Here is a 6,119-nt window from a genome sequence, read left to right as displayed (position 1 = left end):
CAAAGTGCTGTTGGGGATGTGTTGCAGTCACCCTTCATTCCCCAGAGCAGCTATTCTCAGCCCCTGTCACTTCGTCGTGCCCACTAATCCGCCCTGACTTCTGACCTTCCCAGCTCATGACCCAGCCCCCCCCCTCCCTGTGCAGAGTCCAACTCCAGGTGCCCACGCTGGTCCCAGCCCCTGCCTCTTGTCCCAACGCCGTACTTGGGTTTGTGGAGCCTCAGTAGATGCACTGAGGGCTGGCGACAGAGCCAACCCTACGTATCCCCCATCATGCCCTTCGCCTCACCCTTCTGGGAGGGGGTCTCAGGCCTCAATACACCTTTCCCCTCACTCCCTGCCAGTGTGGACATACCCAGCCCAGGGTTCTCATCCGCCCCCCCCCCACCCCCCGCCCCTGCTGTCTGCAGGAATGCTGAAGCTGTGCTGGCTTGAAGGGCACGGAGGACTTCCAGGCTTTGGCCATGTCCTCCTTTCCTGTCGCCTGCTGGAACGCTATCGCAGGCGTGGGCATGTGCACATCCTAGTTGTCTCAGGGGGTGGCAGCTGTCATTAGGGCACTTTGTTTCCAACCTCTGCCGACAGCCCCTGGCCCCGGGGAGTCTCCTGGTAGTCTAGCTCGCCCCTGGGCTCCACAGCTCGTGCATCACTGCAGGTGACACTGGCATGAATCAGAGCAGGTTCTAGTCTCGGTAGTTCATGGTACAGTCTCATTAAAGATGGGTCCCTAACATGTAACTCATCAACTCAGAAATCACCGATCCAAGTACGCAAGGAGGGCACCACCACGGCTCGACCTCCCGACTCCCCGCGGAGTTTGCCCAGGTTGTTTCTCAGAGCAAGCAGGGTGTCGTTACAGGAGTTCCTGGGAAAGACCCTGTTGTGAGTGGAATTGTGCCCCTCACCAAATTCATACGTTCAAGTCCTAACCCTCAGTACTTCAGAATGTGACCTTGCTTGGAAATAGGGACTTTGCAGATGTCATTAGTTAGGATGAAATTGTTACTGGATTAGAATGGACTTCAATCCAGTCTAGCTAGTGTCCTTAAAAGGAGGGAAATTTGGACACAGAGACACGGACACACAGGGAGAAGGCCATGTAACAAAGGCAGAGACCAGAGCGCTGTGGCCATAAACCAAGGAACACCGAGGATCGCGAATAACCACCGGGAGCCAGAAGAGTCAAGGAAAGGTCTTCCCCTACGTGTTTCAGAGGTAGCATGGCCGTGCTGACTCCTGATTTCAGCTTTCTAGACTCCAGAGCTATGAGAGGATAAGTGTTTGCTGCTTTAAGCCACCTGGGTTGTGGCACTTTGTCATGGCAGCCCCAGGAAACCAAGACAAGGGATAACCCCCACCCCAGCTGTCAGTCTGAGTGAATTTCTGTGGGTTTAACATGCTTCACATCTCAACAACCCAAATCCCATCTAATTGGCTTGAGCAATGAGGGGATTTTTTTCTGTGTCTCAAATTACTTGCTAGGAAGAGACACCCCTGGAGATAGTTCCCATCAGATGAGTGTGTGAGCATGGGGAATCATACACGGGGCACATGTGTTGCTGGGGCAGGTGGGGGTTGGCCTTATACTCCCAGAGGGAAGGCTCTGTTTTTCATCTAAACGTGTGCATTCAGCTCACTTCCTAGTTTTCCTAGAACAAAATGGTTCTTTACATTTATGTACTGGAAGTAGATTTCATATCAGAGTCAGCCTTAACAGTGACGTACCAGGTTTAGCTTCTTGAGGCAAAAAGCCTCCCAGCAGTTTTTAAAATCTAGTATATTCTATCGAGATTTCAAAATTCTTAGTGCTGAGTTGTAGCCGGGGCATCCTGTGTGTGGGGCTGTGGGGTGTGGGGGGGGGAGGGTAGCTGTGGGTATATGACAGTTTAATGGAGCCTTCATAAAATAGTCTGGAATCTTGTTCTCAGTGATTTTCCAATTCCTTTTCCAATGTACTTCTTGAGCATTGTCACTGAGATCTATCCAGGTGGAAAAGCAGCTGGAACCAGAGCATTCCTCAGCATTGGCTCATCACAGAGCCATAAAAATGACAAATTCCTGTGAGTCCAAGTTCCAGATACCCCAGCCTGGCACACACCGGTGCTGTTGGGGAGAGAACCACAGACTCTTGCTTGGGTTTCTCCCTCTAGGGAAAAAAGCCACAAAGAGTCTTGGATGCTCAGCTCAGTCCATTTCAGTGGGCATGTGTTCTCTACTAATCGATACTCAATTTTGCCACCCGGGAGGGTGCTGTTTTGAGCAGCTGTATGTCTATAGGAAATAATAAAGTGATTTATTTTTATGTTGAAAACTTCAATATTTGATACACATTCTAGCAATATTGCCTCCCGCCCACCACGCCTCTACCTCTAATGCTTAATCGTAATGAGTTGTAGTTGCAACAGATTAAATCAATTGAGATTGAAAATGAGATGTAAAAAAAAAAAAAAAAAGGTAGAAAAGCATATCCTTTGTGGTCAATGCTAATCTTGCAAAGGATTTTTTTTCTGTAAGGAAGTCTGCCAAGAGCAAAGAAGACAATGAGGATAGAAAGTGACTCACTGAATCAGCAGCTTCAGAGAGGTAGGAAAGAGCTGGAATTAGCTTGTGTTTTGGCAAAGAGAAGAGAATCAAGAGGCTGGTTGGGGCCCCCCAGAAACGCATCCTGTGAGATGTGAAGGAGGAGTGTGTGTGACCGAGGGGGTCAGGAGGATGGGGGACCATGCTGCTTCAGAGGGAGGGTCATCCGGGCCTCCAACAATGTGGCCTCCACCCTCTCACACCTTAGCTCCCGGCAGGGCTCCTTCCTTTTTCCTGGATTAGCTTCCTATTCCGGACTCAACCTTCAATGCTCCCTTTAAGTCAATAAACTCTCCAAGATGTGACTGTTCTCTCTACCCACTTCACTTCTGCTTGGGTTGTCACAGATATGGACTGTCAGAGCCTGGATGACCACGTGGAACCTGCTTGATAAGAAAATTGGATTGGTGGGGGTCACTCCCTTGGGACCCCAGCACTTAGTTCACCAGACTAAGAAAGCTGAGGCTATAGGATGCTGTTAAAACAAAGTCTCCCTAGGGGTGCCCGGGTGGCTCAGTAGGTTGAGCGTCCTACTTTGGCTCAGGTCATGATCTCGCAGTCTGTGGGTTCGAGCCCCACGTTGGGCTCTGTGCTGAGAGCTCGGAGCCTGCTTCCAGTTCTGTGTCTCCCTCTCTCTCTGCCTCTCCCCCGCTCATGCTCTGTCTCTCTCTCTCTCTCTGTCAAAAATAAATAAACATTTTTAAAAAATTAAAAAACAAAACAAAACAAAGTCTCCCCAGACTTTCTCAAATAATCATGGCCTGGAATTATCCCAAGCATTTTGCAACCCCCTTCTGCCATCACTCCTTGACTGTCAAAAAAGCTCCCAGTAATGAAGAAGGAAGTCATTTGTGTGTCCATTTGATAATTGTCACATACCTGCGATATGTCTGGTACTGGTGGTCATATTCAGGATTCTTCATGAAGACGGACGAGTGTCTACTCTCATGAAACTATAGCCCAATGAGACAATGGTGAACAAATAAGCTGGATCATTTCATGTGTTAATAAAGGATATGGAGAAATTCAAATGCAGTGATGTAGTACAGGGTGACTTTGGAGGGCCCACCTCAGTCTGATTGGTCAAGAAGACCCTTCTGCGGAGATGACATCTAAACTGAGGTCAGAACAGAGAAGGAGGCAGACGTGACAATGCCTAAGCAAGAGTGAGGTGGGGGGAGCCTTAATAAGGGGCCTAAATGGGGAGATGTATGGCTAGTTCAGTGGGATGTGACTAGTGGTTCCCAACAGGACTGATTCCCACCCTGGGTGATTGGCAGTGTCTGGAGACATTTTTGTTGTCACAGTGTGGGAGGGTGCTGCTGGCAGCTCATGGAGAGGGCCAGAGATGGCTCTAAACATCCTCCACAAACAAAGATATATTGGGACCAAAACGTCACTGATGCTGAAATTGAGAAACCCTGAACTAGAGGCTGTGCATGAAGGCGCGGGTGGACAAGCTATGGTGGGGAGGTCACAGGGTCGTATCAGACCCTTGGGCACTCATGACGAGTTTGGGCTTCATTCCAGGGTGATGGAAGGCCCCTGGATACTCCTCCTTAGGAGCCCCGTGTGGTCTCCACATCTTTTTTTTCTTTTAGTTAGGCAAATACTACCTTTGGAAAGTGATAGTAGAGGTGGGAAGGAAGTGGTACATAATTTACAGTTGTGGTAGTTGAGAGTATTTACTGTGATCACGCTCATAAACGTATGCTTGTTAAAATCAGGGACATCATCAAGGAGTTGACTGGTTTCAGATGAAGTGTGTCTGTTGCTCACATAGGGATGTTGGAAGGATCGTTTAAGCTTTGCATGGGAACTGTACCCTGTGTATGAGACGTTAAAGTCTAGTATAATAAATGCGTTGCATGATTTAAGAGAAAATATTATGCATATCTTTTTAAATAGACCGTGATTGATGCCTAAGTTGTTCTCTGCAGACTGTGTGTGTTGGGGGCTCCTTTATTTCTGCAGGCTCGAAACAGGCATTCGTGTACATTCTCATTCAAAACGCAAAGTCGAAGGCACAGATTTTTTGAGGAAAGCTCTCAACTCGATGCCAAAGAAAAAGGGGGGGGGGGCATAGTTGAAAAAATTGAGGGCCATCGAGGAAACAGCTACAGCAAAGGAAGACAGACATGCTGAGCAGTGACTGAAAGACAGCGGTGAAGCAGCACATGGCAGGGACCCTGGGTAGAAAGCGCTGCCTACAGGGCTCCCTAGTTTCCCTCCATACTTGATTCCTTTCTCTTTTTTTCCCCTTGGCATGCTGGTGTTACAGTTACCTCCTCCTCTGTGGCATCCTGTCTGACCCCTACATCTCTCTTCCCCAAAGTGCCTGTCATGTTTCCCATTTCCTCATGATCTCTAGTGTAAATTGCTAGCCACTTGAATAAACAATAAAGTGAGGACAAGCTAATGTAATCAGTTGTTGTTAATTCATAACGATTGCCATTATCTTCCATGATCACACTTCGATTCATTAAAACGCGCCCAGTGCCTGAGCTGCAGGCCACACCCAGTAGGCGTGGACTTCCGGGAAAGGCTGAGGCGGGCGCCATTTTGACTTCCGGTTTCTGGTAGTCGCATGCTCACTAGGTCACGGACGCGCCTGCAGGGGTCAGGCAGGATGTAAGTTAGTGGCGCAGACCGTGTGTAAGACAGCCGTGAAAGAAATGGTGCTGAACTGGAGAATCAAGGGCCATATAAAGGCAGCACCTGCCACTCAGTGTCTACTGTGGGCCTCTTCCAGTGCGGCCAGAGCCTCCAGTTGATCAACAGCAGTTTCCAATAGAAACTTCCTTGTGTAAAATCCCCTCCGCTTTAAAATTCAATGCAGGCCACCTGTAGGACTCCCGAGATTCCCTGGAGATCTGGCTTCTTCCAAGTGAAGACTGGCGGCAGCTCTGGAGGCGGTGATGTTCAGGAAATCCCACCTGTCCTCTCCCTGCTCATCCGTCGGGACCCCCACTTAACTGCCCCCCACGCCCCAGCCACGTGTGTGCACCCCACAGGCTGTATCTGCACTGTTTGCCTTCTGAGGAGCCCAGCACCAGGACCCAGCCCATGGGCATCCCCCCATGGTGTTCAAAAGAGGGAGTATTTCCTGCTGGTGGGGCTTAGTTGGAGGGGCCGGGTCCCCTACAGCAGGGCGCTGGGCGTCGGGCTGGGTCAGGGGAGAGAGCTACGTGCTGAGGCTGCTCTTCAGGGGAAGCCCGGAGAAACCAGCAGTGTGGGTCTCCTGGGACTCAACTCGCAGCTGTCGGGGAAAGACTGGCCTGGAGGAAGCAAGTAAGTGCCTGCATTTTGTTCTATGTGTGAACACGTGGGTGCGGTCGGTGGGTTGTGTTGGCTTGTTGTTTACCCGCTCTGGGCGCCTATTGTGCCAAGCACGCTAAAGTCTAGATCTTTCTGGGGAGTGGAGCCCAGGATGAGAAACCCAGGAGGCTGAGAGGACTAGCTAGAGCCTGGGTGCCGTTAGTCCCCCTGGGCTTCCAGGAGTCGGAGCGGGATTGTCCCGTGGGCCCAAGTTGGGCCGG

General features: G+C 50.2%; 1 long non-coding RNA gene across 1 annotated transcript in view; it reads left to right on the top strand.

The window, feature by feature from the left end:
- Positions 1–1,878: 1,878 nt before the first annotated feature.
- The window catches only part of LOC128312368 (uncharacterized), a 54,791-nt gene continuing 50,550 nt past the window's right edge, over positions 1,879–6,119 (top strand). Inside the window, exon 1 of the long non-coding RNA XR_008291547.1 lies at positions 1,879–5,871. This is a non-coding gene — a long non-coding RNA (uncharacterized LOC128312368). The remainder of the gene's footprint in view (positions 5,872–6,119) is intronic.

The sequence above is a fragment of the Acinonyx jubatus genome, chromosome D3, assembly GCF_027475565.1.
Source record: "Acinonyx jubatus isolate Ajub_Pintada_27869175 chromosome D3, VMU_Ajub_asm_v1.0, whole genome shotgun sequence".
In the NCBI taxonomy this organism is placed as follows: domain Eukaryota; kingdom Metazoa; phylum Chordata; class Mammalia; order Carnivora; family Felidae; genus Acinonyx; species Acinonyx jubatus.
The sequence above is the reverse complement of the archived record's forward strand: the minus strand, read 5'-3'. Positions and strand labels throughout refer to the sequence as shown.